Consider the following 13954-nt stretch of genomic DNA (forward strand, 5'->3'; position numbering starts at 1 on the left):
TCTGACTCCCGAAAACTCCCGCCTTACACGGTATGAGACCCCGTCACGATCCTACCTATCAGCACCGGAAGTCTAAGGGCATGAACATAAAGCACACGTCTAGCTGTTATGATAGATCAGGTGTGCAAATATAGTCACCATGACTACAAGAACACCCTATGCAATCTACAACGTTTATAGATTGGAATAAGCAAACTCATAACAGTAGAAATCATAGATGAAGGCATCTGGATCGCTATTGAATCGGAACTCATCTTTTACTTTACCATGAATGATTGTTCATCACAATATCTCCACCGAGGCCATACCCGCGACTTGTGAATCCTAGCTTCAGAAATCCGACATGGATCTTCCTCGCAGGGTGATCACGCCGGCTAGAATCTAGCCTAAACTAGACTCCGGACAACTGTACGCCCCTCAGCTCTCTGTAGATGGTTGTCCGGTTCTTCTTTCATGCTAAGCATAATGCTTAATCATGGGGGAGGTTTCACTACACTTCATGACAAGCATCAACGAGACGGTAAATTTTTCTTATACCTTCTCTTTTCCATCTCTTTCTAAATGCCTGTATATATATAAGCCTTCAACCTTTGACTTGGTGCAACCTTTGTGTGATAATAACATGGCTATTAGGAGGACAACCTAGATTTGTTTTTATTTTTGATAAATAGACATGACCATGTGCTCACCTTGATGTTTTATATTGCCTTTGCTTATGGAAAAATGATGAAAGTTGCCACTTTATTTTACCCACACGATGTTGTATATGGCTTGACTAATTGCTCTCTATAATATGATCTTCAATTGATTTAAATATCGACTCTTTTAATTGTGGAGGTTAAATGACTATTCTAGACCCACATTCATCCAGTTGCTCTTTGATTTAAGTTTGCTGATGCCCTGATAACTTGTCTTATTTTTATTGAAACTTAATTTTTACGCTATCTACATTCGTGAATCTCTTGCAAAGTTCTACCCTACCAAAGCCTATATACATGCATGCCCCTTTCATGATGAAACCTTTAGATTGCAAACTTATATTTTGATGAGTTGGATTAGGATTGATTTATGTGGTATGAGACTTAGAAGCTGGCCATTCCTTTTGTGTTACCTTTGTTTTGCTAGCCTATACTATTCATGCATTGTGATTTTCTTCATTGAAAAATTTGCAAATCTCGCTGGATATCCACCTAAACCCATATATCTTTTTGTGATTATCTTCCTTGTCCACAACCTATTAAGATGAGTATGATTAAAATTTTTGGAGATCGTTTCTATACCTACCAGCAGCAAATTTTTACTCACTTTTCATGCTCGAGAACGAGCATCGTTCAAGCATGGGGGGAGAGTCAGTGCACTATCTATCCCTAACAACTGCTGGTTGGATCAAGATTTGTTATGCTAGAATTTGAGGAGAAAAGAAAGAACAAAGAAAGAAGAAGAAGATAAAAAAGGAAAAATAATAAGGAAGAAACAGAATGAAAAAAAGAGAAAGAAGGAAGAAAAGAAATAACTAAATAAAGAAAGAATAAGCTCCTCATCTTCTGAAGCATCATGATTGGCTCGACAAGGTTACCATTGTTATATAAACTTATCATTTTCCAATCATATGCAATCCGATAACGAGAACTTCATTTGTGCCTCGGGATCATTCATTTGCCACTTGCACATGTCCACCTATCTAAATGTGTGTGTTCCATCCCTCTTCCTCTCCAACATTTATTTTTTATGATCTTTTTAACAAGTCTCAGTAATTCCAATAGATCTCTCTCTTAATTTGACAATATTTCAGATATAATATTTTGCTAGGATTGTTTTTACCTACCAAGCTCCACATAAGCCTTCCACTTTCATATATGAGTAGAATAGGTTGAAAATAATCTACTATAGACTTGAGTGACTTGATGAGATGAGTGTTTCCATGAATTTTTGCAAGAGAATCTCAATTATGTTGGATATGCATCGTTTTGAAAAGCTCTTCATGATGAAATAAGGTAAGGGTCTAAAGTTCACTTAAGTTTGAAGAGCATTGCATTTATTTTATTGTGGCTTGTTCTTTATTGCTAGTCTATCTTCCGTAATGAAAAAGAAGGCAGTCACAACTTGAACTTTAATGCTAAACACTTGAGAGATAGCAATATATCTTGTCATGTATAACTAAGTGTAGGGATGATATTGGAAGGCAACACTAATTTCTTTTAAGCAAGAATTGACTTACTCAAGGACAAGCAAAGTGTAAGCATGGGGGGATTGTTGACGCTCGTTATTGACATATTTTTAGTGCCATTTAACTAGTGTTTTCAGGCATATTTTTAAACTAACCCACCACTTGGCACCTGAAATAACCCCATATTCGTATATGTGTTATGTTTTGGACCACATTGCAAAATCACATGAAATAGACATAAATGAAGGATTTTTCTACAAGTTGGACTTAAGCCTGGACTTTGGATATTGGAAGGCCCAAACACGAACATTGAACTGCAGGCCTACATGAGTAGCTGAAACTTGCATGAGTGATACCTTTCTCATTCGAACTTCGATTAGAGTGAATTTATAGGGAAAATTGCATGTCTCAAAAAGATCTACAACTTTCGTATGAAGCGCTCAGGCATTGGAGGCTTATAAGGGGTGGGCCAATCGACCTAGCTCATTTTTGGCTCTGATTGATGTCCCCTTTCACCAGGAGGAAGCCCACGATGTTCCTAGGGTTTTTTTTCCAGATACTTGGCCTCGAAGGAACCCTAACCGATGCCACCAACTATAAATATCCAAGACATTCAACAAGGAGGGGGATCCCGATAAGTTTAGACCTAGCCGCTGCCGTCACAAGATGAAAAATAGGGATTAGATCAGATCACCGTGACGACCCACGCTGGCGGAAGTCAGGAGGCGTGAAGAAGTGCTTAGGCCGATCGGCCTGAGGAACCCTAGGTTGATCAACCCAAGGGGTTCCTGCTCCCTCTCGCCACCATCTTCGGTGACGACGTTCTCCAGAGTCTCCTTCACCCCTTTGTGCATTAATCTCTGTAAGATGATGGGGGTAAAACCTCTGTTCATCTTTAGGATTGTTTGGATCCTTGATATGTAACTACTACATGTACATTATGTTTAAATGTGACGAGTTCCTATACCAGGGGTACCCCGGGGAAAGGATTTAAGACAACAAGATGCAAAAAGGCCAAGGGCCCAACAGCAAGAAGCGTATTGGAGGCGGCCCAGATGACGCCGCGCCCCATCTCCCGACCTCTCTTGGTCGGGAGCTGAGGGCAATAATTCACCGATCCAGCCAGATCGGGGGCGGGGCCTGCAAGGGGCCCACAACACCCCACGCACTCTTTGACTAGGGATGACCGGAGCCGTAACGGGAGCACAAAATGCGGGGCGTGGCCCCCCTAACCACCCCACGTGGGGACATGACCTGGCGGAGGGAGCCGACATTTAACCAGGGGGTCTGAGGGTGAGGCTACACCCATTGAACCGCCCAGGACGACTTGCAGGATGAGGCCATGCGCGGTTGTACGTGCCCCCGTGCCCCGACGTCATCATCGCCCTTACCACCAGGGTGACCCTTCAAGATCAAGGCCATGACACTATGCTAGGCATGGTACGGGCCTGCAGGCAAGGCGGGCCCAACGATAGGTTTTACGGTGTGGAGTGCCCGTGAGCACACTAAAGTGGTCGGGGGAAAGCCGAGAGAAGCGGCACGCCCCATCTAGGCCACTGACCAAGGCTTGCCCACTCATCTCGGGTAAAGACGTCAGCAGCAGCTCTCGTCCCGTTCACTACCACGGGGTTGGCAGACATGACGGGGGCACACCACGGAGCAGGCTAGGCCGTGCGTAAGTGGCCCACACCACATAGGAGGCACCGTACATAGCGTGCGAAGCCCACGACTGGCCACAAGGATGGAGCCACCGTACATAGTGTGCAAAGCCCACGACTGGCCATAAGGATAGGACAAGGAAGTCCCTTGGTGCAAGGCCACCCTGACCATGCCACGACCCCCGACCTCTAAGGTCGGGGTCCCCCTCCATTTATCAACATTTTCACCCGATCCCTAGCTAATATAAAAGGAACCGTGCCTTCCTTCTTTCACTCTCGGTCATTCATTCACACACACACATGCGCATGTGCGCACATTGCATGGATGCTTGCTTGTAAGCACCCCATTGTAAGCTCAGCGCACTCGATCCAAGGAATACGACTCCTGTCAAAACTAGACGTAGGGATCTTCTCGAACCAGTATAATTCCTTGTCTCTTGTGTGCTAGCCATTGGAAGTCAGGAGAGTGCGGTGTACAATCACTAGTCTGCGGTATGTAACACCGACAGTTGGCGCGCTGGGTAGGGGAAGTCGAGTATTCCTTGCTAGCTTTCGATAGCTTCCATTGGTTTCAACACCGGTGGTGGTGCCGCCTCGGGCGACACCATTCGCTTCAGGAGCCTTGAGTTTGTCATCAATGCTTGGGGCGAGATACAGCCCGTTCCTAGCATCCTCTTGGCCCAAGCTTTTCGCTTTGGGAACCTGGACTTTGTCGTTGACTCACAAGGTCAACTACAGCTGTGGCGACCCTGCCACCCTGCCCATCGACGATGATACCCTAGCATGTCAGATCAATGCCTACCTTGAGGCAAACCCTGAGCCGAGACCTACCAGTGCACCTTCCATGCGTTGGCCAACGTCTTCACCTAGCTCTCGGGGGAGGCCCCACTCCCCTCGATGAGCGAGCTCTGGGACTATAACACCCAAATATTCTAAAATTTCAACTCAATAAAATTCATCTGAATTAGGGTCTGTTGTCGCTAGAAATCACTGATCGTATTCCCAGCGTCGGACACACGACCCGGGAGAATCTGCTTCGCTCCTGTTCGGGTGAATCGCCCTGGTGCGGTTCGCGCGGCGTGCCAGCCAATCTGACCTGTCGATTGGCAAGGAAATAAACGTATCAGTTCCCAGGGGTTGCGATCGGCTAAAGTTCCGATCTTAGGAAAGCTTATCAGCGAATCGGCCGATTTGCAGTAATGAAGGAAATCGGCTATGAAGCAACCGATTACCAAGTAACGTTTGTAGAGAAAACTACTGGAGCAATCTAAACAACGTTAAGATAGCGACACTAGGAACAGATCCGATCGGCTATGTGGAAAAACGGTAAATTAAGTAGCAAGATATAATAAAGCCGAAGGTACTAATTCCAAGCTGGATAACTGGTGATAAAACTAGAACTACAGGTAAAACCTAGAATTCTAGTGAATATCGATAACTAGTGAATAAATCTAAACGAAACGACAGCGATGCGCCCGAAGTTAAAGCTTAGAAATTACTCGATAAACGGAACTTACAAGATTAGCCGGAGGTCAAGTTGATGCGGCCCCGCCAACCCGTACGAACTCGTGAAAAAGGGAAAAAGTGTTGGCGAAATCGCTTGCTTGAAAGTAAGTACGAGGAAAAAGTAGTTTGTTGTATTGAGTTGATTGTTTTTTTACAGACCCATAAGGGTGGCTATTTATAGCCCAGTACAAACGACTTCTAATCCAACTAGAACTCTATCTCTAACTTTAAACAGAAAAACTTCTTATCCGACTAGAACTCTATCCCCAAATCTAAACAGAAAACGAATATTTACAAGTACGATTCGTACTATCTTTACGTGCTTCATGGGCTGACCTCCTCTTTCATCTTCATAATCCTTTTTAAGCCCACATCGGCCCAATCACCTCTTTAGCAAGGAGGTAACCGATCAGGACCCACACGTCAAGGGCTCAAACCCATCCCGACCCTGGGCACTAAGGTCGGACGAGGCGGAGATCCTCCTTTGGAGGGGTCAGGCGCGTCCGACCCCAAGCCTCTGGGGTCAGGCGAGGCGGAGATCCTCCTTTGGAGGGGTCGGGCGCGTCCGATCCCAAGCCTTAGGGGTCGGGCGAGGCGGAGATCCTCCCTTGGAGGGTCGGGCGCGTCCGATCCCAAGCCTTAGGGGTCGGGCGAGGCGGAACTCCAAGGATCAATCAGCCGATCCTCGACTGAAGCATCAAATGGCGGATCCTTGACTGTAGCAGCAATCGGCCGATTTCCAATCATCGCCCTTGTATCTCGCCGCATCTTCCGATCTTTTCTTCTCCTAACGCCGATTTTACACGTATCAAAATCTGGCGTCAACACATGCCCCCCAGTTTCGGAGTAAAACATAGTCTTTACTTCGAAATTCTTTTTTAACTTCACATCCGAAATAGACACCACGAAAACATCCTGATGATTGCAATCTTTTCGAAACGGGCGCCCACGACAACCACTACTCCCGAAAAACTCGAAACGCCGGCGCGGTAAAAATTCCATTTTTACCCCTTCTCAGACCTTCTTTAAATATCAGCACATCCCGTACTCCTTACGAGCTCACGTCCTTCTTCTTCAGCGCACAGGCTTTCTTCTTCCTCCAATACTTTCCTCAATCCTCCAATTCCCCAGCTCCTCCTTCTCTTCGCATTCTTTCCTACTTTTCCAATGGCGGCACCTTCAGGCACCTCGCAAACGCGCGAAGCTCCAAAATGACACTTTCGGCGGAGATTCCAGTGGCGACAGCGACGACTCCATTGATGGAAGAAGGAGCTTCATCGGCGAAAGCTGAAGCCTCTTTTGAGATCCCATTGGCGGCTTCATCCTCTGCAGCTGCACCGGCGACTCTGCCGATTACGAGGAGCTTCATTCCGGAGGTTATTACCGAAACCTTCCCTTATCGGTAGTGCATTTATCTTAGATCTATTTCTTACCCTCGCACCCCCTTTTCCTTTTTAGCAGTTAGTCATCGCATCACCATTCGCCTTACAGAAAGCCTCGGCCTTATCTGCCTCGAGCCCATGGGGAACCCAGATCCTACCGACCTGATCAACTTGGAAACCCATAGGATCCCCTTCAAACAATCAACCATGGACTTAGATCAATGGTCGGGTACCTTTAAATCTTGGCCGAACGAAACCCCTGGTTGGAGGGAATGGTACCAGCGGATAGCCGCCTCCAAGAAGCTCCAATGGGACGAGCTCAAAATTGGCCAATGCATCGACCTATCCTTGTCCCAAATGGAACGGAATGAACCGTTAGTGATGGCAGCTTCTTACTTTTGGTCTGATGCTCTCAACGCATTCTTGTTTGGACACGGACCCATGACCCCCACATTGGCCGATGTTGTCTTGCTGACCGGCCTGGACATCACTTCCCCGGATACTCCTTTCCGCCTTATAGCCGCAACATCACATCGGCTGGACACAAGGGGAATCGGCGGGTGGAAGGGCTTCATTAGATGCAACAAAAGGGCCGGATCTGTTGAGAACAGAGAGTATACGGCCTTCCTGATGATGTGGCTAGAGAAGCACTTCTTCTATGGGAGAGCAGCTGGTCCATCTACCAATACCCAAGCTCTAGCCGAAGCACTATCAATAGGGACTTCGGTTCCTCTCGGAAAGCACTTACTGGGAGCAGTTTACCAACTAGGCCTTCATCAAATCGGTATCAAGCTATCCCAAGGGGAGCCGATTGGAAATCCAGGTGGGCCCTGGTGGTTTATTAACTTGTGGCTGAACTTGTATATGAGTGAGATTTCTCAGCAGCGAGTGGAAAATATGACTTTCCCCAGCGTCGAATCAGAAGAGAACCTCACTGTCCGACGCCGGTGTATGTCCTTTGGCGAAGCGGCATCAGCCTTCAGTGGTTGCTCGTATTCTGCGACCAAGGTGGCCGAATACTTTCGGTGCTTCTACAATGGCTTCAATGAAGATGTAACCGTCTGGTTCCCTTATCGGAGAGATGACTCAATCTTCGAGCTCCCTCCTTGTTTCGACTCAACCACCGGCCGATTCGACGAAGATCTCACAGATGAGTTAATTAAACCAGGGATCTTGCCGGCCAACTTCTTCTCAGAAAAAGATGCCCCCACGTATGAATTCTACAACCCTTCTGTTGCAGCGCGACAATTCATTATGGGACAACTGCCGATTCAGGCATACTTCATTGGCCGAGCAAAGTTCAGAGATGAGCTCACCAAGGGCCTTGACTACAGTCGGCTGCGAGATCGGATACCAGACTCTAGCACCATAGATCTGAATGACTGGATAGTAGCTCCCTTTGCTGTCCAACAATTCAAGTTATGGTGGGCCGAATGGAAATAGTACCTATTCTGCGCCTCCGCATCAATGTACCGCAACCTCTTGGATCCAGCCAACATCGATCCGAACGCCGAGGTATTTTCCCATAACCGATCTTCATTCCTTCACTGATGCATTTAAATATGTATACTAACATCTTGCTGTTATTCCAGTCTGAAAATCGTGTTCCCCCAACACATAGTTGGAGTGGTCGGCCGATAGAGGATCATCACCCCTACACCATTCTCCCTCTTATCGGCTATGATGCCCCTTCCGTGGATGTGATCGCCGGCCGATCGAAGCAGGCGCGGAAGAAGGTTACCAAGAAGACCAGCCGCCGATTGAAGTGGGCTTTGCTAAGACACTGTACCCACTAGGGGACTGTTATGCTTTGCTTAGACCTAAAACCTAAGCGGGTTACCACTTACTAGCGAATCTTTGTAAATGTCTCGTAGCGTCCTATGGAATCATACCTCGGAAGTGTGGTATGGTGCCTTGCAAATACTGCATGGTTGGGTCCAAAGTTCTTTTGAACTTTTACATGACTTGTGGGTAAAGAAGTCAACCTTTGCAGAGTGTAAAATGATCGATCAGCCATGCTCATGGTTAGGAGCGGCCTGGGCCCTCACATGATAACACTATCGAAGGATGGACCTAAATCGCTATTATTTCATTCATGCTTATGTTATTGCTTTATTTATGTTCATGTTTAGTTTCAGGTGGTATAAACTTATATTTAGTTAAATGCTAATAAAAGTTGACAAACTGAATTAAAAGCTGATGCTGATTAAACCTTAGCCATACCTTGATTTGCCTTACACTACACTGTTCCCCATGACTTGTTGAGTACCTACTATAAGTGTACTCACCCTTGCAAAACCACTGTTCAGACCAAGTTAATCTTGAGGAGTATCCGCAAGACCTTGAGGAGTTCTAGGCATACAGTTCTTCAGTCAGCTGCCTGCGGTGTCTTTGCTTCCGTTGGAGTCCGCTACGTAATAAATTAGATTTGTGTTTTGTTGAGACTTTCGGTCATGTAATAACTTTTTAATACTCTCTTTATTCGTTATGACACTATCTTTATTATTCACTTATGTCTTACATGTGTGTAACTTGACCTTGACATACATGTATTCAAGGCACTCAGTTTTGTCCTTAAAACTGGGTGTGACAGAAGTGGCATCAGAGCCGTGTTGACTATAGGACGTTAGCCTAGTTGGAAAATGATTGCAATTAAGGATTATAATTATCTAGTAGCCATTCCTACTTACTCCTTAATTTAAATCTACTTAAATAATTTTAACCTTGATTTTACCTCATCCTTATTGTTATGCTTCTATATTATTCCTTTATTTTTCTTCTATCCTTGTTCATGCAAAATTTTGTTCTAAATTAATTCCATCTTCTTTCTTCTGTTAGATGGCTCGCACAAGAAGGACAGCCCGCAAGAGCACCCATCCTCCGCACCATGGCATCACGCAGTGTCACCCCATGGAGCCTAGAGAATAGGAGGTCTACTACTTTCAGCAACCGGGAGATGTGACTGATGAGGACGCCATACCCATAGAGCAGGAACCAGCGCCAGCTCTAGCACCTGCGCCCGCTCCAGCACCAGCACCTGCACCTGACGTCGTCGATGTACCGGACACTGACCTAGATTCAGATCCAGAGTCAAACCCGTCCGAGCTGTCTGATCCAGAGCCTGAACCAGAAGCTGATCCAGAGCCTGAACCAGAAGCAGCTGCACTAGCTCTTGAGCCTAAGAAGTGGACCAAATGGGTGAAGGAGGACCTTGGACAAGGAGTTCCCATGGCTGACATGCTGAGATGGACCTAGCACCATTTGGGACATGTCATGAGGCCTACCTACAAGTGCACGCGGTACACACACCCCGCTACCCCATGTTCTGGGAGGTGAACGTTACCCTTTGTGAGGAGCATGAAAGAGGATGGGAGGTGGTGTCTGTTCACCACTATGTGGCAATGAGGATGACCATGGAGGCTGACATAGCTGAGGTAGCTAGGAGAGCGCTTGAGGTTCTCTCTCACAAGGAACGTTCACGGCTGCAGCATACCTATTGCCGGTACATCCCGTCCAGGGCCAGTGGTGAAGCAAGGACTTTCATATATAGCTTCGCACGATGGACTTGACATGGCAACGGACTACCTCCGCAAGTATCTATCTGCAACTCTCACCACCTTGAATGAGACCAACAACACCCTCTATGCTACTCAACAGGAGCCGCATGAGGTTAGATGGGAGAGGGATGTACTAGTGGCTTCTACAACAGGAGCACCTACACCACTAGAGGATGTGGAGTATCTAGTTTCATCGCTATCACCCAAGCGCCCCCGCTATGACTCACCCGACACCATTGCTAAAGATCTTTAGGTTTAGGAGTGTTAAGTTTAAATTCTTGTAATTGTTAGCATCATCGTCGTTAGAGTGTGCTAGCTTAAGGTGTGTTTGGATGCTTGGTCTTGTGTTAAACGATTGAGTTGGATTTTTGTAATGATTGCTGTGTGTTGTGGAGTAATTGCCACAACGACATCGGTTTTAGTAATAAGTGCTTAGTTGGGTTTTAGTTCTGTTCTAAATTAGTTTCTAGCCTTCCTTAATCCTAATCTCGCATTTATCTAAATCTATCTGTCATGCAAACTATGAGATGTTCAAATCTATTCTCGTCATTAAGCAACATGTCAGTAATGTTTTCATTATATCTCGAGCTACAGACGTCCAAATGATATGAAATTAGTGGAGTTAGTTTCAGAATTTTGTGGAGTACTTTCTATAAATTTTTTAGAATTGTTTTACAATCTGTTTGGGAGATATGTGTGAATTAGTGGAGCAATCAGAATCTGAAACTATCACTTGATACTGTTAGCTTGTTAATTTTATATCCTGAGACCTAGATTCCGATTGAGGTGATTCTAGTTGGGTTGTGTTGGCGCTAGAAATCGGCTGATCGAATTTCCAGCGTCGGACACACGACCCGGGAGAATCTGCTTAGCTCCTGTTCGGGTGATCGCCCTGGTGCGGTTCGCGTGGCGTGCCAGCCAATCTGACCTGTTGACCTGGTGCGATCGGCTAAGGTTCCGATCTCGAGAAAGCTTATCAGCGAATCAGCTGATTTGCCGTAATAAAGAAATCGGCTATAATGCAACCGATTACCAGGCAACGTTTATAAAGAAAACTGCTAGAGTAATCTAAACAACGCTACAGTAGCAACACTAGGAACAGATCTAATCAGCTATGCGCAAAAATAAGTAAATTAAATGACGAAGTACGGGAACAGCCGAAGTTGCCGATTCCTAGCTGGATAACTGGTGATAAAACTAGAACAACAGGTAAAACCTAGAATTCTAGTAAATATCGATAACTAATGAATAAATCTAAACGAAATGACAGCGATGGGCCCAAAGTTAAAGCTTAGAATTTACTCGATAAATGGAACTTACAAGATCGGCCGGAGGTCAAGTTGATGCAGCCCCGCCAACCCGTACGAACTCGTGAAAAAGGAGAAAAAAGTGTTGGCGAAGTCGCCTGCTTGAAAGTAAGTACGAGGAAATAGTAGTTTGTTGTATTGAGTTGATGATGATTACAGATCTACAAGGGTGGCTATTTATAGCCCCGTACAAACGACTTCTTATCCGACTAGAACTCTATCCCTAAATTTAAACAGAAAACGAATATTTACAAGTACGATTCGTACTAGGTCGATTATCACACGCTTCATGGGCTGATTCCCTCTTCATATTCATAATCCTTTTTAAGCCCACATCGGCCCAACTATTCCAACCTCCTAATCGGCCGATCACCTCTTTGGCAAGGGGTAACCGATCAGGACTCACATGTCGAGGGCTCAGACTCACTCCGACCCTGGAAACTAAGGTCGGACGAGGCGGAGATCCTCCTCTGGAGGGTCGGGCGCGTCCGATCCCAAACCTCAGGGGTCGGGCGAGGCGGAGATCCTTCTGTGGAGGGTCGGGCGCGTCCGATCCCAAACCTTAGGGGTCGGGCGAGGTGGAGATCCTCCCTTGGAGGGTCGGGCGCGTCCGATCCCAAACCTCAAGGGTCAGGCGAGGCGGAACTCCAAGGATCAATAGGTCGAACCTCGACTGTAGCATCAATTGGCCGATCCTTGACTGTAGCACCAATCAACCGATTTCCAATCGTCGCCCTTGTATCTCGCCGCATCTCCTAGTTTCTTCCTCTCCTAACGCCGATTTTACTCGTGTTGAAATCTGGCGTCAACACATGCCCCCCAGTTTCGGAGTAAAACATAGTCTTTACTTCGAAATTCTTTTCAACTTCTCATCCGAAACAGACGCAACGAAAACACCCTTCCGTTTCGCGGTCTCCAACCTGATGATTGCAATCTTTTCGAAACGGGCGCCCATGACAACCACTACTCCCGAAAAACTCGAAACGCCGGCGTGGTAAAATTCCAATTTTACCCCTTCTCAGACCTCCTTTAAATATCAGCGCATCCCGTACCTCCCTTACGAGCTCACGTCCTTCTTCCTCAGCGCACATGCTTTCTTCTATCTCCAACACTTTCCTTAGTCCTCCAATTCTCCAGCACCTCCTTCCTTTCGCATTTCCCCCCTACTTTTCCAATGGTGGCACCTTCAGGTACTTCACCAACGCGCAAGGCTCCAGAAATGGTGCCTTTGGTGGAGGTTCCAGTAGCTACAACGGCGGCTCCATTGACGGAAGGAGGAGCTCCATCGGCGAAAGTTGAAGCTTCATCCGAGATCCCATTGGCAGCTTCATTGTCTGCAGCTGCACCGGCGACTCCGCCGATTACGAGGAGCTTCATCCTGGAGGCCATTACCGAAACTTTCCCTTATTAGTAATGCATTTACTTTAGATCTATTTCTTACCCTCGCACCCCCTTTTCCTTTTTAGGCGGTTAGGCATCGTATCACCATTCGTCTTACAGAAAACCCCGGCCTTATCTGCCTTGGGCCCATGGGAAACCCAGATCTGACCAACTTAATCAATTTGGAAACCCATAGGATCCCCTTCAAACAATCAACTATGGACCTAGATCACTGGTTGGGTACCTTTAGGTCTTGGCCGAACGAAACTCCCGGTTGGAGGGAATGGTACCAGCGGATAGCCGCTTCCAAGAAGGTTCAATGGGCCAAACTCAAAATTGGCCAATGCATCGATCTATCCTTGTCCCAAATGGAACGGAATGAGCCATTAGTGATGGCAGCTTCTTACTTCTGGTCCGATGCTCTCAACGCATTCCTGTTTGGACACGGACCCATGACCCCCACATTGGCCGATGTAGTCTTGCTGACCGGCCTGGACATTTCTTCTCCGGACACCCCTTTCCACCTTATAGCCGCAACATCACATCGGCTGGACACAAGGGGAATCGGTGGGTGGAAAGGTTTCATCAGATGCAACAAAAGGGCCGGATCTGTCGAGAACAGAGAGCACACGGCCTTCCTGATGATGTGGCTAGAGAAGCACTTCTTCTGTGGGAGAGCAGCTGGTCCATCTACCAATACCCAAGCTCTGGCCGAAGCATTATCGATAGGGGCTTCTATTCCTCTTGGAAAGCACTTACTGGGAGCAGCCTACCACATGCTTCATCAAATCGGCATCAAGCTATCCCAAGGGGAGCTGATTGGAAACCCAGGTGGACCCTGGTGGTTTATTAACCTATGGCTAAACCTGTACATGAGCAGGATTTCTCAGCAGCGAGTGGAACACATGACGTTCCCCAGCGTCGAATCGGTAGAGGATCCCACTGCCCGGCGCCGGTGCACATCTTTCGGCGAAGCGGCATCGGCCTTCTCCGGTTG

This window comes from Setaria italica, chromosome V (assembly GCF_000263155.2).
Source record: "Setaria italica strain Yugu1 chromosome V, Setaria_italica_v2.0, whole genome shotgun sequence".
In the NCBI taxonomy this organism is placed as follows: domain Eukaryota; kingdom Viridiplantae; phylum Streptophyta; class Magnoliopsida; order Poales; family Poaceae; genus Setaria; species Setaria italica.